The 25,124-nt window shown below is 40.8% G+C and overlaps 1 long non-coding RNA gene across 1 annotated transcript; it reads right to left on the bottom strand.

Moving 5' to 3' along the window:
- Positions 1 to 207: 207 nt before the first annotated feature.
- Positions 208 to 21,290, bottom strand: LOC306800270. Its single transcript, XR_013773790.1, has 4 exons — positions 21,116 to 21,290; positions 20,644 to 20,722; positions 1,113 to 1,253; positions 208 to 486 (listed from the first exon to the last, which is right to left on the bottom strand). It is a non-coding gene; the product is annotated as an uncharacterized lncRNA (long non-coding RNA).
- Positions 21,291 to 25,124: the final 3,834 nt, after the last annotated feature.

Below are 25,124 nucleotides of genomic sequence, written 5' to 3'. Positions count from 1 at the left end.
TAAGAGTCAGTAAGAAATCAGAACTTCAGGGAATGCAATGAGCTCCCAGCTGTGGAGCTCTACAAAAAGTGCCTGTCTGTAATGTCAAGCAATCTCAACTCAAAAATATATATCCCTTTTTTTGGTGCAGTGTTTTATAAATAACTTAAAAAATATTGAATACAATTATCTGAAAGAAAGCACTAGAAAGAGGTAATGAAGGGAAGACAAATCAACTTTTTAACTAGAATTTAGCATTTCTGCTCTACAGTTAGGGTAAACACTGGCTTCATACTAAAACTTTATTGCTAATTACATTTTTGCCATCTGTTTCAGCAGCTGCAATAATCAAGCAAATGAAACATAAAAGCAGCCAGTTCCCAGGGCTTAGAAGCACAAGGGCACAGGAGAAGCTCATGGCTGGGACTGAAGGTGTGGTTGCTGCTGGGAATCAGTTTCTGGAAACCTGCACTGTCACTAGGCAGGGATGTTGTAGGTGTCTTAGAACTGATATTACAGCAGCTCATTGGAAAAAGACAACTATTTCATTGATTATAATTCCTGTGGTGCTTAAACCAGGCAACACTAGTACAGAGAATAATTAGCCTTACTACTGTTTGCACCCATTGTGTCCTAAAGCACTCACAATTCAACATTCAAAACAAAACATTCAAAACTGACTGATTTCTATCCTTTACATGTCTCCTCTGTAGAGGTGTTTTAGAAGTGTGGTTAGAAGTAATTTGCTGATGTAAACAAGCTGATATGTTGCCCACAAAGTAATGCTGATGTAATTTTATAAACATGAGGAAAGATTTGGTGGAGTTGCCTTTGCCTGCCATGAAAAAGGAAAAAAAAAAAAAGGTTAATTTAACAGGGTGGCTACACTGCTCTTTAGGAACTGAGGAGGATCCAACTGGAAGTGCTGGAGGCTGGCATGGCTCTGTGGAGCAAACATGAGCTGAAACTCCTGGGGTGCCTCTGCACTGCACACTGCCTGTTGTCTCCATTCATGAGTTTCTTTGCCCTCTCCCAGGGTGGATTAATTTTGGGAATGACAGCCACAAACTCAAGTACCTTCTCCTAACTGCAAGGACACCTTTTAAAGCTTTTCCAAAGAGAATGGGACATACCTTACAAATCATAGATTTAAGGAAAACATCTAGTCCTCCTCCAAGCCAGATCCCTCTTTTGTGTACAGTTCTGCCACTGTCCTAGCAGAGAGCAGTCCCAGGCTGTGAAAAGCTGGCAGCTTTGAGCTCTTTGAAGCATCCCTAGAGCCAAACACAATTGGAGAGGTGACACTGCTCAGCTAGTCACATCAACCAACACCACACTTATGAAATTTGCCATTGTGGAAAATGAGAAATAGATCACTGCCCCCCAGCTTAGTGAGCTTTGGTAACTGTATGGTCTTCCAGGCAGTGATTGGAAATCACTAATCTCTGGGTCACTGATAAAGACAATTTTTTGACCTGACCTATCATTCAGTGAGGGCAGAGATACATAATTCAGATGAAGATATAAAGCATTTTTTAATATTTGCTAAAGGTCTGTTAAGTTGGAGTCATAATAAAAAGCAGTAGTGAAAAATCTTGTTTTTTTTTTCTTGATTCAAGTGTTATTCTGGTCTGCTCTCTCAGGGTGTTTGAAGTACAGATTTCTCCTCTGAAACTGTGGGAGGGCAAATGCAGCTTTTCTGCACTCAACACAGATGTTAACAATTAGTTTATGCTTATTGGCATTAATTGCTGTAGTAGATGCAAGGAGAGGGTACATTATATGTTTTATGGGATTCTGTTTAAAGATTTTGCAACCCTTTTAGTCATACTCCAGCTACTCTGTCTAAAGGCCTGGAATCCCTGGTGGAAGGCAAGTTCTCTGTCAGTGTTCAGAAGCCTGTTACAGGGCAATGCACACTGTGCCTCTTCAGAGAGTTAGAGAAAAGATGACTTTTACTCAGACTGTTACATTTGATAAAAATAATGTGATTTTACTCTTGCTTGTTGGAAAGGCATTCAGGTAAAGGAGTATTCTGCTTTCTTGTGGGCTGTCTATTATGCTTCTGATTGTCACATACTGGCAGTTCAAAGTGATATCTTGTCTAAATAATTTATTGATTTATAAAGCAGGCAGAAATTTCACCACTAATTGCTCCAGAGTGTAGAAATAATTGGAAGGTCAGACTATAGTCGCAACAGTAATTTAGATAAATAACTTTTGTTTTAAAACAAACTTCAATTACTGAGACACAAACTCAGAGCCAGACAAAAGAAATAAGTTTTGCAGACATTTAATGAAAGGACTGGCTTGTGTCAGCTTCAGAGGGGTTGAACCTTGACTGTGTTTGTAGTGAGACTTCCTAAGGAACATATACAAGACCAAAAGCATTGCTATTGATTTAGAACATTATGTTTTCCTCACTGGATCCTAGTATATCCTCAGCTTGAGCCTGGTAAACTGTGAGGAGGAAAACCAGAAACAGCCAGAAATTCTGAGTGTTTAAAGCTCTGCAATCCCTTTGTCACATTCCCATCTTCTTTGGCCACATCCTATCATAGGCAGTTTACTGACTCCCTCTTCTTTCCTCCAGATTTTTACTTTCAAGCTTCTGTGTCATCTCTCATTGTGTACAATCTCTTTTCCTGAGAAATCATCTTTTATGTATGGCAAAGCCAGGGTGTATACTCAGCCAGCAGGTCCAGATAATTTTATTTTCAAATACAGATGTTCTCTGCTTTTTTTGTGTTTGGTTTTGTTTTGTCTTGGTTTCCCCTGGTGGGATATTTCCAAATAATGACATAGCTGATTATTTACCATGTTTCTAATTCTTTTTCACATATGGTCATTACAAAAATTCAGCTATGAGTCAACTCTTGGTGGCTCTCACACTGCCTGACACTGCCCATAGTTACTTCACCTTCTCCAAACTCTTTTATCTGAATTTAGGAAAAATATATTAATACTTAAAAGTAAGCTCTAACTTTTAGTTTTTATTTGTGTTTGCAGTATGGCAGGCATGTTTCCCATCCTTGAACTAGGTATCAGAAGAAATGCACAAGCTTAATTAACTGAATGTAAACCCAAAAGAATGAAAATGTTCTGTACAAGCAATAGGATATAAATGGCCCATGCATCTACTTAAATATGGAATGGAAAGGAGTTCTTACAGTTTGAGCAGATAGACTCTGGAAGAGCTTTCAGCTCAGGAGAGGAGTTTAAAAGAGAAAGATGTGTATTTTTACAGAGGTGATTCTGATGCATGCAATGAAAGTGTCCGACCTCAGCAGTCTCTTCCAGATATGTTTTAACAGATATATGTTGCTACTCCTTGACTTGCACATGTCTTAGAGACCTAAATATACATATATATATAAATATATATAATATATGTGTGTGTATGTATACATATATAATATCACATCTACTCATTTTCTTCCTCTTGCTTGCAGGCAGTGGATGTGTCTGAAGGCAGACCTGAGCTTCTGCACCCATGTGAGAGTCGTGTAGCTGGAGCTGCATGTGAGGTAGCAAGCCTGGCAGGCAGGATATACTGCCAGAGAACAAACTCCATGGGAAGTCATACAGAAGCTATAAAGCTTCTAGGCTGGGTTTGGTTTCCATCTGACCAACTTTGATCAGGGGCAGGGTAGCTCATGTCTGCCTGTCTTCACCCACTCCCATACTTAAATTGCAAATGCACACTCAGCATCCCTTTCTGCTGTGCTGCCAACAGGGCACTTGCTCTTGTGAATATTGGTACACATCAGGTCAATCTCTCTTTTCCATCAGTTCATGTTACAGTGCTTGGCCACCAACCAGATCTTGCTCTATTGTCTCACTGAGGCCCTGTGTATAAACAAACTGCATTAGGAAAAGGACTCGCTGCAGGACTCTGTTTTCTGACTATTGGAAACCATCAAAGCAAAAATTCTCATAAGCTTATTTCTGTTCAAAAGAACAAATTGCTCTTAATGTTTTTCAGCTTTTGATCAACTTATGAGGCATTTCTCAAATGAACCCCTTATGGTAGATATTCAGAGCAGAGCTCTTGCTCTCTGGTGTGTTTTCCGAGCACAGCTGATATGGGACAGTCAGGAGTCACAGGTGGACAGCACTGAGACTTTCCAGATGTTTTGGAATAACTTCTTTCCTGAGAAATGAAGAAGCAACATAAGTTCACAGCTTAGCAGAGGATCATTAGAATGAGACCTATATGTATTGTATGCTTTATGAACTCTCCATGTGGCAGAGCAGAAGGTAATACAGCACACATAATTATTTACAGTTCTTTAATGGTTCTGAAAAAGACCATTAATCCTTTAAATAACTTTGTTTAATTATGAGAGTTTTCTTTTGCTTAGCAGGTAAGTAACTTCAAATACTAGATCATCTCAGGACAAACTGTAATGATTAATGACTTTTTTCTGTAGAAGAAAAAGTTTACTAAACCAATGAAGTAGAGAAAGTCTACACCACAGAGGCATTATAATTAAATACTTATCTCAGTGAAAAGCATTTGCTCCCAATCTACTTTTGCCAGTCAGGAAAAGCTTATTTTTCATTCTCTTGTAAAAGATCAATGCAGTCTGTCTGAAATAAAAGAAGAAAAAAAAAAAAAGTATGAACTTGGAATGAATGCAGCCCAAGGAAACCAGACTTAATAGTCTCACCAGGGTCTGCCTTTGCTCTGTTACTCCTGCGTGGGTTGTTCTGGAGACAGTGATTTTCCTACAAAATGCCTGTGAAGCAACACATGGCATTTCTTCTGTGACCCCACCTGTTTGCCAGCTAGCTGGTGGACATCTGGAGGTGACTTTGGTTGCACGAGTGCCATGTCCCTTGGCTGAAATGGAAATGTGGAAGGTGTGTAAAGACCAAGCCAGAAGTTCTCCATGCTCACATTCAGGGTGGATCCATGCCTGCTGATACCCCACTCGAGGTCCTGGGGGTTATGTCCTAATTTCCTTTGCAGGAATTGCTGCACTGCAAACAGGAGGCAAAATTGTGTCATAGTTCTAATAACTTACACATGCTGGACTCCTTCACACATACAGAGCCTTTTTTTGAGCCTCATGTAGGGAAATGTAAGAAGCCAAGGGCTGACAAAAGCCCCAGACCTACGAGGCACAAACTAGTTGCATTTGTACTTCCTTTGAAACTCTCTCTTAACTCATTTAAATAAGGCTTCAGAGAAATCTCACTGAGATGTGTGATTATCCAGGTTTATTTTCAATTCTAAATACTATATCAACATCTAATTATAACTTTTCCTAGGTGTGTAATATTTTATTTCACAAATATCTAGAATACTTTTATATTTCTATTTTCTTTGAACTGCTTTGTACTCATTACTAATTTATAAAGGTCTCATTCTCTGTGTGCGTGTATCTAGAAAAGAGGATTACTCTGCATTATTACATGCACAACACATGACAAAATAGCCACAAGCATTTTAAAGAGTATCAGAGCATTTAGTACCAGCAATTATATTGCACAATTTTAGGGAGAGGATATAAAGGACTCAAATGGCCTCTCTGGAATTGCAGAACCAGCCAATGAAGAGGAAAATTAATTCCTCCTCATTACGCAGAGTCATATGAACATCACAATTTCCAAGAAACAGAACTTGTAACTGAGGAAGCTAAAATGCTCAAATTGTATTGGATGGAATAGGAATTTATTCCATGTTATTCCGGGAAATTAAGAGTGGTTTTTGATTTTTTTAAAGTTTTAGTCATCATACTTCAAAGAGGAACATGGCAACATGGTAGTCATTAACATCAGTGTTTATGGGTTAAACTTAATCATTCAGTTATGGATCATTAAATTTTTTTCCCCATATGGTGTCTAAGCTAATATCATGCTTGAGAGTCAACAATGACATGATGGGAAGAGATTTTGATTAGACAAAGAATTGGATATTATTCAGCTCTGAAAGTGTATGATCAATAAGCTGACTGGGGAATGAAGCTCATGAACTCTACAAATGGTAATGATAGTGCTTGATAAATGCTGTAAAATGCAATCAGCTTTACTACAGAGTTGATCTTATATACCACCACTGCATTAAAAATTTCTTATTGGTATTTTCACATTTACCTGTGGGAATGCATTGATCATTACTGAAGCACAGGAAGCTCCAAAATACTCATTGTGAAGAATATTTCCACAGTTTGGAAGAAAAACTGTGAACTGTGGTACTGCCACAAAACCCACATTATGAAGTGAAGACCATTATGTGCTCATGATAAGCCTGCAAATGAAAGAGATAATGCAAGAAAAAGAAGAAAAGGTGAGATTGTCACTCTCAATAAGAGAGAGAAGTTCTCAGTGCAGTTCTCAGTGAGCTAGATCTTATCCAGAAAAGTTAAGTTAATCTCTTTCTTTTTCTTACCCACTCTGTGTTTCCAGTGGGGTCAGAACTTCAGCCCTCTGAGCAAGCAGAGGATCTGTGGATTATCAATCTTCAGTTGAATCTTTTTGGGTTTGGCAGGTCTCAGCTTGCAACATTCACCTTTTTCCTTTGTGACCCAGCACTGCACTTGAGATGTCCTAAAAGGAAAGGTGTGTTCTTTAACACATCCAAGTCAGAAGTGCAGCACTGCCACACCTTACCCTGCACAGGACAAGGTGACGACTAAAGCACAGTGACATTCACAGGCAGTGAATGCATTGCATGTGAACAGTGAAAGGGAGATTAAATTAGTAGTGGCCCCCCTGTAGAGGCCTTTGTGTCTGCTCTTTACAACAGAAATGGCTCAATTTTCTCTTCTGGGAAACATTAGAAATTAATTTTCCCTCAGCAAATGTGAAGTCTGAGAAGCTCTGGACATGCAGCCAGCTGAGAGCTGATGGAGACTCAGAGTCAATACTGTAATTCCTCTGATTTCTGGCTGATTAAATTACTGACTCTTCATCTTATCTTACTAACTCTGGAGTGCCATGAAAGCAAAAAGCTGATTTCCAAACTTACTGTGGATCTGTGGGACTTTCTTGTGCTGAATGAGAAACCAACTCCAAGTTCAATGAATATCCAGTTGTTATCCCAGGGTAAGGTGCTATTCAATCTTTACACCAGGTTACAACTACTCAAAGACCAGACTTTATTTCCATCTGAAGTTTTTAGTTGCTGCCAAAGCCTGATTAGATAAAGTTAGGACTGACATGATGCATCACTCAAAGTTTCCTTTGAATTCTCAACACAGCTCCTGTTATCCTTAAGATTTCATTTTCATCTTTTAATCAAGACAGAGAACATAGATGAGGTAAAATCTTCCAGAAGAAAGGTTAGATACATGTTGGAAGATCTGATTAAAGCCTAGGGCACCCACAGGGTTTACTTTGACCCCTGAACCTAATGAAAGCCTTCAACTACCTTGTCCTCATTAGGGCTAAACACTGTGGTAGCTAATTCAAGTTAAAATATATATCTTTTTTACCTAGGGAAGATACAACCCTAACATCTCTGACTTGCTGTTGATTTATAACTCCATTGCCATCCAAGACTCTGCTGCTTGCCTGCCTACAGGGGGTCACCATTAATATAGTGCTCAGTGAGGATTAGAAAAAAAGGTTTAAACTGTGTACACTTCAAGTAACTTGTTTTTTCTGTGTTATTAATTGTTTGAAACAACAGTTTGGATCTGAGCATAGCTGAGTTCTTGGATTTTGTTTTTGTCCTTTGTATCTGCAGTTTTTCTGTTTGCATCTCAGTGGTAGATTTACAGAGCACACAGAGAAAAATTCACATTAAATATTTTGGCAGGATTGAAGGAATCATGACCAATTCAATACTGAATTTATGTTTTTAATCACTGGACTGTAGGCAATCCAAACCCTTTAGCAATCTGTCTTCCTGATCACATTTTTGACGTTTTTTAATGTTCAATGTGAATGTTTAATGTCCTGTAAAGCCAACATTTGTTACACTAAAAAAGAGATGTATAACGCACCAAAAAGCAATGTATTTTTTAAATATAAGCTTTAAATTCAAGTAATTATGATGAATTCTAGTGAAAAAGTCTTTGACCAGTTCAGAAAGGGTAGAATTTAATACCCAGCCTTCCCCAAAATACAGTAGCAAAAATACCTTCAGGGAAAAAAGTCACCATAAATCTAAAGTATAATTTAAATCTCAGTTTAGCCCAAATTCAACAGTTTAAGAGTAAGTGACTGGCAGTTAGCTATTCCTTTTGCCTGGGATGAGCACCATGTCCTGCCAGGAGCAAGGTGAACATGTAACATTTCTTTTTCATAACTTATCAAATCCTATTTTTTGCCTCTGATTTTGCACCAGAAATATCCAGCAACTTGGTGGCCCAGAAATTCTAGTGAAAGATGAAGCTGGTATCAGTCAGAGGTCAGAGGGGTCCATATCAGATGTTTCCTCCTCTTGGACCATTTAGGAAACAACCCATTCAGTATTATTTATTATTATAATTTATCAGATTTTCTAATTTTTCTGTTTCTCCACATTTTACAACTCAATTACAGCTCAGTTGTTAGAGTAGAACATTACCTGGTGTTTATACATCCAGTAAAAAACTGTGTTCTCCAGGACCAGAAGGAAGCAGAGATGATTGTGTGACCTTTCAACTTCTTCTTTATTTTTAAGCAGAGAAGTTAAATAAGTGGATTTATTAAAAGAATTCCTCACCTCCAAAAGAAGTGTGAGGCTGGGAACATGAGCCAACAGTGTTTGGCTGTTTATTTGTCAGAGACCTGCCTGCTCATAAATCCAGTGACCACCCGGAATTTTGCACCATGTGTGCAGCTTCCTGCAGGCTGCAGCTTCCCCCTGGCTCTGAGGGGTGAGTGAAGCTGAGGGGGCACAGGCAGCATGCTGGCTACACACTCACTCCTCCTCTAGTGGGACACACCTAGATTTCTTTGTGATAAACTTTTGGATCATCTATATATACAGCTTTATTTGAAATGCCTGGAATAAAGTGGGAAGGAATTTGATAGGCTGTCTTGTGCCTGATGATGATTTTGGGCTGTGGTCCACAACATCCTAGCAAATGGAGCAGAGATTATTTTTATATGGACTGTGTAAAGTCAGATGGCATCATTGTCATTGGACATAAATTTGCCCTGTATAAGGTACACTTCCTTGGCAATTTGTTCACAAATCTGTTCATACAGAAAAGTGGAAAACAGGTTGTTTAGTCCATTCTCCTGCTCTGAGGTAGATTGCACTCTGTGAGGATAATTCCTGAAAGATTTATCAAATTCAGAGCAGGTCTTGTGCACAGAACAGCCACATGAATTGTTTAGGGATGTCTTTTTATTTCTTACTGAGTCATAAAGGTAGAAAGGAACAAATTTCAAAATGTTAATTTCTCATAGTAAGAAATTCTGGCACTGATAAATATAAGAAAAATGAGTATAAAGTCTAACAAAAGAAAATTCACATGTCTGTGCTTGCACTTGCAGGAGAAGGACAGCGTGACTGCACTGAGTGAAGCTGGAGTGTTTGCCCTGTGCCATGGACCAGGAACCCAGAGCAGTGGCCAACTCACTGAGATGTGCATGTGGAGACCTGGAGCAAACCCCAACCTTGTGACAGCTTTTGTTTAGTCAGCAATCAGAGTAGTTAATTAACATGGCAAGGCACAGGAGAAAGGCAGAACACATCTCCTTGTCTCAGGGGCTCCTGTATTTGCTGTGGTTTCTCTGAACAAATAGATTTCTTCTTTCCATTGTGTCAACTCAGCCTGGATATTCCTGGCTGCAGTCAGATGCTGGAGCTTGTATGGTCTAATAATAATTAGAGAGCAATGCACAAGACACCCAACAATTATTTCTGGCTAGTGGAGTGACTTTCTGGCATTTATTTTACCTCTCCATCAACTGAAGGGGAACCCACTCTTGTTACAAAGGGGTTTTTTTCATCTACTCCAAATTGCAGCTAGAACTGTGTCACCACATACAGACTCTCATTTATAGTAAGTAGGATTTTTGCTAATTGAACCCCTCTTCAATAACAATTTTCAACTTGTGTCTGAAAAATATGCTTCATTTCTTTCTCACTGTTTAGAGAAGGGTAAAACCTTCCTGTTCCCTAGCACGGGAAAACAAACAAAACTTCCAGTGTGATTGATTGGAGAAACACAATTAGCTGTCATGGCTATAATTACTACATAAACACAGTCCTGGGGTAGAGAACAAGTGTGCTGGAGATCCCTTCATGAGATCCCAGTAAACTGAGGTAACCTCTACAGCCTGCTCAGTGAGTGATAAATGGGGAAGGGGTAATACATGGGTGTCCCTTTCTGTGGGGTCTCCAGGCCCTGATACTCAGTGTGAGTTCCTTAACAGAGGCTTTAAATCACTGCTTGAAAAATCCCAAAGGGCAAAAATGTAAAAATGGTTGTAGCAATTTCTTCAATCAGTTCTTATTTCCCCCCCTGAGAAAATCCCTTCATCCTTTGAATCTCAGCTCTCTTCTTGAAGCCGACTTTGTTTCCTGAGAATATTAGAAAGCAAAAGTTAGGCTTCTAAGAACAAATTCTACATTTGAAGGGAGCTGGCTGCTTTTGTAATGTTAAATACTAAGTTGAAAACCCCACAGTTTTGGAACGAACCTTCCTTCCTTCCTTCCTTCCTTCCTTCCTTCCTTCCTTCCTTCCTTCCTTCCTTCCTTCCTTCCTTCTTCCTTCCTTCCTCCTTCCTTCCTTCCTTCCTTCCTTCCTTCCTTCCTTCCTTCCTTCCTTCCTTCCTTCCTTCCTTCCTTCCTTCCTTCCTTCCCCTTCCTTCCTTCCTTCCTTCCTTCCTTCCTTCCTTCCTTCTTCCTTCCTTCCTTCCTTCCTTCCTTCCTTCCTTCCTTCCTTCCCTTCCTTCCTTCCTTCCTTCCTTCCTTCCTCCTTCCCTTCCTTCCTTCCTTCCTTCTTCCTTCCTTCCTTCCTTCCTTCCTTCCTTCCTTCCTTCCTTCCTTCCTTCCTTCCTTCCTTCCTTCCTTCCTTCCTTCCTTCCTTCCTTCCTTCTTCTTCCTTCCTTCCTTCCTTCCTTCCTTCCTTTCCTTCCTTCCTTCCTTCTCCTTCCTCCCTCCCTCCCTCCCTCCCTCCCCCTCCCTCCCTCCCTCCCTCCCTCCCTCCCCTCCCTCCCTCCCTCCCTCCCTCCCTCCCTCCTTCCCTCCCTCCTTCCCTCCCTGCAGTAAGCCAGCCACACCTGCCAGATTGGAAACCTCTCTTTACTAGGTGCTACTCTTCACTGAATTTATTAGCCTTAGAGCAGGTCTTAACAGCATAAGGCACCTAAAAGCCATTGTAAGATGACAGAGTTTCAGTGCTATTTTGGAAATATTGTCCAATAAGACAGAATTACCACAGTGCTGCACATGATAAGGAGGGTGGGCTGTACTGGGACGTGTCTGTGGCAGAGGAGCTGCTACACAGATTTGCAGGTAGCCCCCAGTGAAGTGCCTGCTGGGGTCAGGGTGGTGTGACCCACCAATTCCCCTGCAAGCATTTACAAGATGCTGCCATCATTGCATTTGATGCTGAGGTTGTGGAATTTCTCAGGTTGGCAATTCTGCGATGCACCACAAATAACAAGGGTTCAGTGCAGAAGATTACCCTGCCTGATGGAACAGAGGACTAACTTCCTTGTAACTGGGATGTGACTTACTGTAGCATATCAGAAAGCACTGAAAGCAAAGCACAGCTGCTCTCAAGACATAACTCTTTCCAAGGTTACATGAAACCACAGTTGATTTTGTTTATTTTTCAGTTCAGACTCCAAATACAGGTTAGCTTTGAATTTCCAGATGTGTAACGTGGTAAAAAATGCCACATGTTTTCCTCTAGCATGCAGCTGTGCAGTGAGCACAGACATGATGTTAGAAGTCGTGGTCACTGATGTGATTGTTCACTGATGACAAATGACACCATTTAATTACTTGACAATCAACTGGTCTGGTCACTGCTGAGCTCACCAGCCAGAGGCTCACCATCCTCTGTGATTCAGAAATCTAGAAAGAGTCACAACATGTCCAAACTTAACTCTGGACTCCGATTCTCATTCACCCTGGAAAACCCTGCTTTAGCTCTGTGCCTGGACAATAAAACATTTTAATCAATATGCTTGAAGGACACAGCCAGGTGTGGGAGCTGGAGAGGGAATAGTGACTCCCTCCAGGCTCCTCAGGGGCTCAGGGTGCACTGGGGCTACAGGAACTGGGCAGCTCATCCAGGAGCCACAGCTGAAGCAACTCAGGTTAGACAAAGACAGTCTGCAGGGCTTCTTGTGCCTCACTTTTCCCAATGAGTACTTTGGAACTTGAGTTTTAAGATGTTGTGGATGTACTGAACAGTAGGCTGACTGTCATGACAGCACTCCTTTCTTGGGATGGGCACTGCATTGCTTATGTGGCTCAAACAAAATCACACACTTTTAAAATAATGCACTGATTTATAATCAGGCATTTTGTCCTAAAGGGCAGACTCCCATCTCCTTCCCCTCCTGGAGATACTCTTCGCCCTCCAGAACCCCCCCTAAATTTTCCACTTCAGATTTCACATTTGGGAGCTGTACAGTCACTCCACATTTAAGCAGAGAAATCATCACAACAGTTGAGAGTTATTAACGCAGGGAATTCACAACCCCTTGCAAATGCTGAGGGTAGGAGGAAATAAACACAGCCTTTCCAGTTTCCATAAAGAACAAACAGCTCACATGTTCAAAAACTGTGTCTCTACAGCTGTGTTAGCTGAACTAATTGCATATATTCCTTTTCTTTGCAAACCCTGAGAGTATAACAGTTGTTTAGGTGATGTGGGAAAGACTATTTGTTTTTGCTGCTTATTTAGTTTATTTGCACTATGGTCACTAGTTAAAGTAAACTGAAACAGGAAAGGGAGGGGAGTTTCTCTTTCCTATTCTTTTTTTTAAGACTCCAATGTATGTCGACTTTTTAAACTTGTTACAATTTCTTGGTATCAAATGTTTAAGGCAGAACATGAAGATTTGATTCTTCTTCCACTGTAACTGATGTGACTACACACTTTAGATGAGACATTTAGTAATGTGAACTGGAGTATGCTGAAAAAGAATCAGTCATTAGGGTCAATGTTTTCAAAATGTCTAATAATTTTAGGTGGTGCCATTTTTCATACTCAACTCATAACACTTGAAAGTGTCCAGACTTTCATCAGACAGCAGTGAATGTGTTGTGGCCTCCATTTCTGATGTCTGTATTTGAGGATTGATGCTGCAAAATTGGAGAAGATTCCTGTGAAGAGTTGGATATGGAAAGCAAAATTCAAGCTTGCAAGCAAAGAGAAACAAGGAATCCCTTAATCCCTTCCCATTGGCATGAAGATTTTCATGCATCTCCAGTAAAGCAAGATTATGTCATGTCTAATGGTGACTTGGGAAGACAAACACCATCACTCTGAATGCCCTCCACTTCCTTTCCTCTTTCCCCAGCTTTAAATGCTCAGCATGGTGCTATATGGTGTGGGATATTCCTTGGATTAGTTAAGGCCAGCTGTCATGGGTGTGTCCCCTCCTAAATCCTTGTGCATCCCCAAACTTCACTGGTGGGGTGGTGTGAGGAAAGGCTTTGACTCTGTGTCAGCACTGCTCAGCAATGACTAAGAAATCTTTGAATTATCAACTGTTTACAGAAAAAATCCAAACCACAGCTCCATACCAGCTACTATGAAGAAAATGAACCCTATCCCAGACCAAAGCATGACAGTTCAAGAGGACTCTACTTTTGCTTTTGGGAATCAAGTCAAAACCACTGGAAAAACTCAGCAGGGTGAAGTGTCTCAGATGTTTTTAAAAACCAGACCTATCTGGTGTTCCTCTATGGGATACATGTTAGCACATTCATACCTATGGGATCTGAAGTAAATAAATTAGGAAAGGTACTCAAAAGGTGAGATTAAGCACATAGTATTGCAAGTTCATATCCTTCTTATTCCATCATAACTGGTTCATTATTTTTGATCTTTTTTATATTCAAAACAGAAGAATCTCATTGTGTAGAGTTTTTATTACATCAGTGAGAAGCTAAGTACTCCAGGATTTGGCTATGGTTTATATTTACACAGGTAAAAGTCTTCAAGTGCTGCATTTCCAAAATGACAATTCTGAATGGCAAAACCACATAAAAGCACTAGGAGTAGTTTGTGACTTGGAGGGGAGAATGCATTCAGCAATTTTCCAGGCTGGAATTGCTAGTGTTGCAAACAAACATTTATTCAAATCCAACTAAAACACCTTAGCAATTGCAGAGGGTAAACAAAATTTTTATCACCCTTAGAAAAATGGATGCTATTTAAGTAACTATTAGCAATTTTTTTATGATCTGTCTGTGGGACAACAGGAAACAGAAAATAACTAAGTTAACTTTACACGAGTGATCAGAATGAAGAACATCGTGTGACTTTATAAGCACAGTAGGGAGGCTTCACTAGATTCTTCATCTTTGGCTAATAACAAAAATTAAGCAATTTTTTACTAGCAGGTGTCCTTGACCTCAGTGAGCCTTAATTTGTAAACATCCTTTCTACAGCTGTGTGAGCTTTGAAGTATCTAGCTTCTCATCACTATCCAAGATTTGACTTCAGAGCTTTCTCCTGTTCATCTTTGGACTCATCCAGCAGCCCTGAAGTGCCAGTCAAATTCTGTGTTCTTGACTTGGCATCCTTATCATTGGATTTGTGGTACAAAAAGAAGTGATTTTTCAGGGATTTCAGATTCTAGAAGGCAGAGAGGATATGAGGTACTTAGATTTGCTGCAGTGTGTAATGTGAAAGTGGTTTACAAATTGTTTTGTTTAGTTTATGCTATTCATGCCATTCAATGATGTCCTTCACTTCTGTGATCTAATTCATGTCTGTCTCTTTTTCATGACTTTGATACCACTGAGAGCAGCACCAATGTATTCCAAATTCTTCTGTTTGTTCTGAACCACTTTTATTCCCAAATTCCATTATGAATTAAGAGTGAGAAGGTATTACCATTGTGCCTGATGAGGAAGATGTATTCCATGCCAGCAGCTAGATAGCTGAAATAGTACTACATTAATATCTGCTTGATAGATGCACTTCCTTGAGTTTGGGAGCAAAGAACAAGTAGATTTTCTTCTGTAATGGAGGTATTGTGTTGAGAGTGATACATACCCAGATCAGGAAGATATTGAGTACTTCTTCCTGCATCATTCTTTTGTCTTTTCCACTTTCTTTAGGACTGGAGATAAAGAGAAAACCTTACGAGCCTCATCACTGTCATTTGTGTCACCAGTGTATTCTTCCATGAGGTGAAATCAGTATTGCATAGGATATAGTAAATTTGCAGCTTTACCATTTGCTAATTTTCTTACTGTTTTCATTTTAACCTGTCTTAATAGATACTAAAATCCTCATCATTTGGCTTGCCAGAACTCTGTTGCATAGCTGATCAGCAAGAAAAATAGCACAGAATCACAGAGCCATCCAGACTAGAAGAGGCATTCAAAATCATCCAGTGGAACATCCACCCAGCACCACCACAATCAGCCCAAACCATATCCCCAGCTGCCACATCCAGATGCCTTTTGAACTCTTCATGAGACAGTGACTCCAGCACTTCATGGTACCTAATTAATTTTGTACTGAGAATGCCTGACTCACCAATGCCTAACCAGTCTTGAAATGAAAAGGTTTTTCCTAATATCTAATCTGAACCTCCCTGGTTGGGCTGTCTAGCTTGGTCTAGATAGTTTGGAATGTCTCAGTGCGACAGATTAGACAATACCTATGATATATCAATTTATGTCACATCACAACTGGGACAGATTTGGTCTGCATCAGTAGAATTTCCTCATAAAACCATGAGCAGTTATGAAATCACTTGGTAGAAACTGCTGCCAGAAAATTCATCTATTACCAGTGCTGGACCACAATCACATGTACCCTGACAAAAGTTTCCTCTTTCTCCCTCCCTCCCTGCCCAGTCACAGATCTAGAGGTCTGGTCTGTGATCAGGGAATCCTGATCTGCAAACACAGATGTGCTGATCCTGTTCTGGGATCGTGTTTTCTGGCCTCTGATCCAGGCCTGGATGACATCTGTTGGACTGCACAGCTCTGAATTTGATTATTCTGATTGAAAACAAATAAATCTGTCAAGGAGTTTTATACTTGGAGCTCCTGGGAAGAAAATTTTAGACTTGAAATTTGTGGGATAAGTTTTAGAAAAGGAAAAATTAGTCTTATTTTCTTCCCAGTTATGTTATTTCATGTTCTTGCTAATTCAACATACAATAAATCAAACTGGTGCACACTCATATCTCAAATCAGTTACATTTGTAAAATGTCTATAGACCTATATTTCTGTGCAGCAAATCAAGTGTGAATCTAAATGATATAATACATTTTGCATTATGAGCTGCATGAACCTATCTATGAGGAGCACTCTGGTGGGCCTGTCTGGTACTGGAGCAGGATGCTCCACCCAGAATGTGCTTGGCAACTCGGGTAATGCCCTGTTTTCCAGGCTGTAAGTGGTGGACTGAGGGAGGGTATTCCATGCTGTTTTGATGCTGGATTATGCTAAAACCAGTCTGACTCCTTAACTGTGGCAGATATGGTAAAGAACCCTTGTGTAAAAATGCTGAGCTGCCTGGAGATACTGACTGAAAGTTCCACTTTATACTATAAAAGTTCACTTCCATTTTCAAATGCGCAGATTCTTCTGATTTATTCCTTCTTGGAGCATGTGTGGGGATCCTCCCTTGAGTGGGGATACCTCAAAGTTATATCTCAAGTTTGAGTAAAAGAGATTTTGTCCACAGCCATTGGTATCTGTGGCTTATATAAATATCTAATAATTGTTTCTCTTTGCCAGCTTTAATAAAATTGCTTTGATATAGTGCCTTATCCTGTCTTATACTATGTTATAGTTTTAGCTCTGAACTCTAGCAAATCTGAAAAAGATATTTTGTCTAATAATTTATCATAATTAATAATATTTTTTAAATATAAATTCATCTTGTTTGCCATCCTTAAACCTGCTGGAATAAATTGTACAAAGGATCAATCACACCTCTTAATTCCTTGAACCAGTGACAGTCTGGGGCTAAGATTGGATCCAGCTGCCCCAGGCTCTGAGCAGGAGTTTAGAAAGCAAGGGACTCCATTCTGCACTGTGTGACTCAACAGGAGGGCTTCCCTAATAAACTTTGTCTGAGGCTCCTACTTCACCCATGACAGGTATGTAGATGTGAGGTTCTAGTAGTCTGTTAAACATTTGAGATAAAAAAATGTTTAAATGTAATTGCCCTATTGGTTTTTCTATCCAAATTTTCAATGCATTTCAGATGTAATGGAAAAAAATATAGAGAGGGATATTAGCATTAAGATTTGAGAGGTTTTAACAATCTATAAAAAAAAGAAAAGCTGTAGGCTACTAAAGTGTAATAAAGGTTCATCCTTCAGTTCATGAAGTTCTGTGGGAAAATGAATCTGTGAGTACAAAGACCATATATCTCTAAGTCCATGTTCCAGAAAACATGTGTTGGTATTCTAGCAATTCTGGCAGAAACCATGACATCATTCTTGCAGGGCAAAGAAATATTTATAACCTCTTCACACAGGCTGTCCCCAGAGGTTCAATTTTCTTCATTATTTAATTTTAACAGAATACATTATACCAAGTTCATTTTTTTTTTTTTTCATCTTTCAGCTGGACTGAATTTGGCTTTCACTTTCTACTGAACAAGCATCACTGAAGTTTTGTCTGTACTATAGCCCCATCTGCCCCTGGTTCTGCATGACTGGAAATTTGTACTCAGGTGAAGAAATGCTGGTAACAAGAGTTTTCCCAGTGGATACAACTCATTATGTATTTCATCATGACTAATTTCATCCATATAAAAGGTTGTTGTCTAATTGAAGTTTCTGCTACAATCAGTGAAGACTCTGAGGCTCCTTTAGAGAACAATTTATCCTATCATAATGTTGAAGTGTCTGAAATAAGGTGGGTACTGACTGAATTTCTCTACATTCACTCAGTGTGAAGGACATCCAGAGGGCTGGTTTCATCTGAGCATCCACATTTAAATGACTGAAATGAAGTCAGGAGTTCTGAGGGTTTGAAGGTCAGCTGTATGACTTGCTCAGTCCATGACTAAATACCAGTATTATATGTTTGTTAAGATGCATTCAGTGCCTATTAAAGCCAGGTTCTGCTCTGCAGCTCCTGTTGCCAGCTGATTGCCCCCAGATGAGTTGGAGACAAGCTGCTGGAAAGGTTCTGTGTGTCCCACAGGATCCCTGCTCTGTCCTGGCTGTCTGCTCTGTAGGTCAGTCTGGATGTGGCCAGGCAGGGGAAGCACAGTGTGGACTCTCCTTTGATGGGGACACACAAAACCTGCACGTGCAGTCCAGCCTGCACCACGTTGTTTTATTATGTGGGCTCCAACATGTGCAGCACTGCAGCCCATAAATATAAAAGTGTACTCAGCTTCTAGGCAAATCCTTAGATGGTGCATCATGGCTGATTAGTGTAAACCTTGCGTTTACATCTTCTTGAAACATGTTCTTACTTACTAGGCTGGAATGAAAGGGCAGGTCCAGCCTTCACATATGGGGTACACATGCTGTAAAAAGGGCAATTTTGCTGAATTGGCTTAGTTGAGTAAATTGCAAAGGCATGACGTTGATTATCTGAATGGGAACGCTAGCCTGAAAATTAATAATGTAACTTTACAGGCTCATTTGCTGCCCAGGTGAATTTCACTAGAGGGGCTTCAAGCAGTGAAAGTGCACGTGCATGTGATATATAAAATGCACCTGTTCAAATAATGTTTCTTTTCCTAGATGTTATATTACTGGGCATGGAATAATTTCACTTTAAAAAATCCTACCCCAATTTTAATGCCTCCCCCCTGCACCCTGCTCTCCTGTTGATCTTAATAAAAATGTCTTCATTGAGGGAACTGGTTATTAGGGGAACAAATAAACTGCCCATAGTCAGAAGTACATATAAAGCACTTCTCATCCATACATCTCAAAGCAATTTGCAGTAAGAGGGCATATATCATATTTTGCACATGGTGAAACCAGAAATTTGGAGAAGCAAGAAGAAAGTCATCACAAAAGACGAAAAGTGCTGCATTTTTTCCCTAGCATTTATTTTACATAGTAGATGTAATGTCTATGGACAAATGCAGTTGTGTAAAGAGTCCCTTTAATGTGTACAGCCAGTACTGGGAGGGGTAAGTAACACAGGAAAGAGGGAATGGTTTCTGCTCAAGTTTTGATTACTGTGAGTTCAGTGATACAATCTGTTCCCTCCTCCTTCAATTCCTCTTTATGATCCTCACACAAAACTAGTAAGAACAAATATATTGCTGCAAGCAGCCCATAGGAATGAAAGGGTGGGACAACAAATTATTATTCCTCCTGATCTTCAAAAAAACCTAATGCTAAAGTTCTATTGCTGTATGTTCTTGTATTCTTTATTGGAATTTGATATGCATCACGTACAGTTTGAATGACAGATGCTCATCCATTGCATTAACATTTTAATTGTTTTCCTCCTCAGGGCTGATACCTCACATTTCTGAAAGTTCAAGGATCATGCCTGCATGCTGAAAATGCCCAATCTTATTGCCTATCCCAGGCTGGTAAAATAGCACGGACATGTTAGTGAATCCATCTGTGTGAGGACAGAAAAGGGAAGTCTTTGCTGTTCTTGTACAATGATTTGTTTCAGTTGCAAAGTACTGTTAAACTGCCAGTGCACCAAGCAGGAATTTCACTTGTACAAGGAGGCTTTTCTTTGAACCTTTCCAGGTGGGAATGTTTTCTAGTACAAGGCTCTTACTTAATGTTCACATTGCCCAAAGGCCTCGGTCAGCACCTCTGTGCAAATTTCATAAGACATAATCCCTGCCTTAAACACCTCATGGAGTGAGCACACAGCAGTGCTGAGCATGGAGTGAGCCAGTGGATGGCACCAGGGGGAAGCTGCCTGTATTGCTAGGTCCAGTCACTTCTTCCATTAATTCAGTGATCTTGTTTAGTTTTGGTCTCTGATGTCTGTCAGGGAAAGGGCAGGAGGCTGGAAGTGTCAAGAATGAGGACAGGAACAGGAGACCATTGCCAGAGGGAGGCAGAAAATGAGGAACAACATGGAGAGAACAGAAACCATTCTGTCAGGAAAAGAAAATTCCCTGTTAATCTTCAGGTTTCCACCACTTGTTTTCAGAGGCAATGACATCCACTGGAGTAGAGAACAAAGGAGGCAGATGTCTTGTCTTGAGTTCTTACTGATTGTAATTTTTCTGTTTCCTCCTTCTGAATGTCTGAGGTCTAAAAAGTCTTATGGGAAGGTTGTGAAGAGCTAGGAGAGCGTTCAGAAGGACAAAATGGTAACAGTCTTGTAATACTACAGGAACCAGAACATCTTCAGAGAACTTATGACCTAGAGCTAGCAAGGTTAATTTTAAATTTAGGGTCTCTGGGGCTTGCAAAACAACTTTATATTTGCTCATTAAAGGACATTATGACCCATTGCTTTACTACCTTATCAGAATTTTTTTCTTCTGGCTGTAATGCCACATCTCTCTTGCACATCTTCCATGTGGAGTGCCACTGAGAGGTTTGGTCACATCAGAACAAAGATAGATAAAGAGAGCTGAGATGGTGACATAATTCACCCCAACCTGAACCTGGAGGCCACTGCCAGCCCTGCTTTCTCTGCTGACGAGACAGCACACCTGTAGATAAGGTCTGCAGAGCTGTCTGGAGCACTGCAGCTAGTGAGGGAACAGCAACACACATCTGCATGGAGGAGAAGCTGCCAGCCCAGCTCAGCCCAGCTCAGCCCAGTTCAGCTCAGCCCAGCTCAGCTCAGCTCAGCCCAACTCAGCTCAGCCCAGCCCAACTCAGCCCAGCTCAGATCAGCTCAGCTCAGCTCAGCTCAGCCCAGTTCAGCTCAGCCCAACTCAGCTCAGCCCAGCTCAGCCCAGCTCAGATCAGCTCAGCCCAGCTCAGCTCAGCTCAGCCCAACTCAGCTCAGCCCAGTTCAGCTCAGCCCAGCTCAGCTCAGCTCAGCTCAGCCCAACTCAGCTCAGCCCAGCTCAGATCAGCTCAGATCAGCTCAGATCAGCTCAGCATTAGCTCTCAGCTTTACACTGAGACTTGTAAGACCCGTTTGAGGTGGCCCAAGCTCAACCAGTGTTCCCAGATGATGTTCATGCCTTGGGGTGATCTTTGCCTGCCTCTGCACTTCCACTCCACACCAGAGCAGAGCTTGGAATCATCTCTTCAGTCCCTATTGGCAAGCCAGGGTAAGTGGGATTTGGCCTGGGAAAACAGTTCCCCTCTTGGGTTTCTTTTTTTTTCTCTTTTTCTCTCTCCCTAGGCAGGGATTTTATTGGAGGCAAGTAAGGGGTGAGGGAAAATAGTGAGGGCAGTGCAGTGGCTCACATAAGGAGCTCCTTCATTATGGTATTGCTGAAAAATGTTACTGGAGTGGTGCACTCCAGGGGGTATACAAGGATAAGAATCTTAGCTGGAAGTCTGCTTCCTTACTGCTTCCCAGAAATTAACAGAATTTATGCAATAATCAAGCACATTCAGTACCATATGTCAGAGAAGGGGGCCTTGTTATGCTTCATGTGCAGTGTCTGAGGCATTTCAGTTCAACACCTTTCTTTGCTTATTCACATCACATCAGAGAAGGAGCAAAATTCTATGTCAGCCTGGGGCCAAAAGTTACTGGCATTGGTTTCTGTACAGTTCTTTCATGTGGGGAGGGTGTGGTGACCTATTGGTGGAAACACCCTGACGAACCTTGAAGAAATGAGTTCAGCCTTGGGCACAGATTCCATTTTCTCCCTCCCCTTTCCCCCGTGCATGACTCAAGTGTGAAAGAGTACCTGGACACTGTGGGCTAAGCTGGTGCTGCCTCTGAACTTTCCCTGAGCACTGCTGGCTTCTGAAACTGCCTTGGGTTTCCTGACAGTCTGTCTGGGCTCTGTCAAACCTTTGACTCTCTTGTTGTGCAGCAGTTTTTAGAAAGTGCTGTGTAGTCCCCAATGGCCAGGAGTGCTTTTAGCTTCTCTGATATTTTCATAGCTATTAGAGAAGCAGTTTTGTCAGGGAACTCCAAACACCCAATACAAAGGGAGTTATAATTAAGCTGCTCTTTACTGGTAGCAGTTCTGGATGGTAGGATCACATCTGGGTTATGCCTTAAGTTTGTTTTATGGGATTTATATACTGTTAATCTGTAAAATCATATCTCTGTGCTACACAACCACTAAACCACCAGAGTATCTGTGTAGAACTGGCTTTTACATCACAGAGACTGAGTTCATTGTGGCCAGGAAGAAGAGGCTGAAGGTAGTAATGGTCACAAGACAGCTTCTGGATAATCCTTCTACTTCATCTGGCATATAAAGTTTTTTATGTGGAAACATATTTTACTCCAAAAATTACTTGTGTCCTTGTTGAAAACACCACCTACTTAAATTCTGCTAATTAGTTCCCCTCCATGGCATGATCTGTGCTCCTCAGGCCAAGATGTTTGTGCTGAGACTGCTCTGGCCATTTGTTTCTTCCAGAGCACCATCCCCTTTGCTTTGCACTTGACACTGAATGTCCTTTAGGCTGCATGTGGTGTCCTGTAGGACAAAATTATGATTTTGCTTTCTCCTTTTTTTTTTTTTCTTTTCCTGCTCCTAGTGTGAAGTTTCCATGACAGTGAGGCATGTGCTGCAGCTTACAAGAAATGTGTTATGGGATGATCTGAGATGTGACATGAAGGTGCCCAGCCAACTGAGGAGCTCTGCAGACCTTGTAAGGCACAGGGAAATGAACCTGCTGCAGCCTCATCCCCTGTAGAGCCATGGTTCAGAGGGATCCTCAGTTTCAACTACATCTGTATCTACAAAGTTCCATGCTTTTTCCCCTGGCTGCTTAATTGTAAAAGAGCAAGCCAGCATTTAGGCATTTATAGGATTGGCAGTTTGAAATCCAACAAGGAGCTGGGGAGCTCTTAGTTACTTGAAGAGCAATGTAGGATACATCTGTCATTTCAGGGTCTCAGATGTTCTGCAGGAATGAGCTGGCCTGAGCTGCCACATCCCCTGTGCCTGGAAATCCCCCTGAAAGTCAAATGTGAGTGGCAGGATCCCTTAGCTCAGCCCACTGCTCTGGCAGCCTGGTGCCTGCACTCAGTGCAGCTCTGGGTACACACTGTCCCAGGTGCTGCCTGTGGATGGTACCCAGCATAAGTAGGTTCAGACACAGTATAAAGACATAAAACTGGTATATTGGGCCAGAGCAAATAGCATTCTTGCCTGGTATTTTGTCTTGAATTTTGCCATATGGGTGTACCTAAGAAACTACAAAAGGTGACAAAAGTTGAGAGAGAATTTCTCAAATATCACTTTAGTCTTCTGCAATTTGCTCATAATCTGTATAATTAATTGCCCTGAGAGATTTTTTTTCTATGAATTTCTGCAGCCTCCTTTTAAAAAGCTGAGGTCTTCTGGCACCTGTGAGGAGGATGGTGAGAAGCTTCACAGATTAAACAGCTTGGGTGTGAGTAAAAATGTTCTTTGGTCTGAGCCTGCTTCCAGCCAGTTGCATTTTAAATCTTCTATGTCTTGTCTGTGTTCAGCAGTGGATGTATATTCAACCTGCCTTCATCCTCTCCCTGATTTTGTAGAGGCCCATCAAATCCTCTTCTGAGTATTTCCAGTGCAGACTATTGCCTCTTAGGCACTATTTGTACAGAAGCTGTCCTGTGCAGCTTGAATGCCTTTCGTTATCCTTTTTATCCTTTTCTGAGCATCCCCCAGTCTCTTATACCTTTCTGTGGCTGGAGACCATGAAACACCTTTCAGAAAACTGATTCATAAACACACACAGTGCCAGATTAATGAATTCTGTGCTTTCCTTTTCCATCATAATTCTGAAAACTTGATTTTCTTTACAACAGATCATGGCACTGAGATAATACTTCAGTGGAATTATCCAATTTTAAAGCAAGTTTCTGTTTGCTCCTAAGAATTTTGAGATTTCTGCCACCAGTTCTAATTATTTTTAAATATTAATTACAAAAAAGTATTTTGACACAGGAAATATGAGATAGTTCTCTAATAAATTCACATTTCTTGCACAGTAGAACAAGGTAACTCAGGTAGAAAAGAAAATTACCAATTCTAATCAGCCATAAGTGAAAAACTACAAATTGCTGGAGTGCAGATACCCCAACCAAGGTTCATCAGGCAGCAGTTAATCAAAATGAATTTCCCTAATCATATTTCTGTATTATTTTCCTATGAATATAAAGTTCTGAAATGATTGACTTGAAAAAGGGTGGTCTCCATGGTTTTAAGATGTTAACTTATGAACATGGTTTTCCAACAAAGGCTCTTTATTTTAAACAGATGTACAGAAAGTAGAGAAAAATAAACTCATAGACACTGGTCATAGAAATGGGTGAAATATCTCTTTGGAACTTTTTGTCAGAAATCCTGAACTCAGAAGCCTTATTTCTGCTATTAATGCCTTTCACACTTCTGCCATATCAAGCTATGTGAGGATACTTGATGGTGGGCCATGCCTCCCTGTATTGTAAAGAAAGTTCCATTTCTTGGTGATGGGAATACCTACCCTGCACATTTTATGGTGAGAATTGTCTTCAAGGGTGGCTGTGGTGCTCTATTTGTCACAGATGAAGATAGGAATTGTTTTGGAGGTTACCATGATCCAGCAGTGATTATTTGTGCCCAGAAAGACAAAAGTACCTGAGCTAGATTTCACTCAGTGAGCTGAAGACTTAAAAGCCCCTAGTAGTTCAAGCTTCCCTGGGAGTTGCCCAAGGTAAATGAGGGTGTTTCCCAGGAGGAAGTGTGCTGGAGTTTCTTGGTTGATGCTGGTGCCAGGGTGCTGCCCTCAGTCCTGGGGTCTGCCCTGGGGACACCCCTGTGTTGCATTTTGGCTATAGGAGAACAGCAAAAAAGATAATGCAGCATAGTTCCTCGTGCAATGGAGGAGCAAAAGAGAGAGAGAGAGCTTTATTTAAAGAAACACTAGACTTACATATAAGGTAGCATGTGCAAAACAGAATAGAAAACACTCATTGGTCCAAGAAGGCAACACCTCTTTGAAAAGATGCTTTCTGCAAAAC

This window comes from Erithacus rubecula (assembly GCF_903797595.1).
Source record: "Erithacus rubecula genome assembly, chromosome: 3".
Taxonomy (NCBI): domain Eukaryota; kingdom Metazoa; phylum Chordata; class Aves; order Passeriformes; family Muscicapidae; genus Erithacus; species Erithacus rubecula.
Note: the sequence above shows the minus strand (reverse complement) of the source record. Positions and strands in the feature narration are given on the sequence as shown.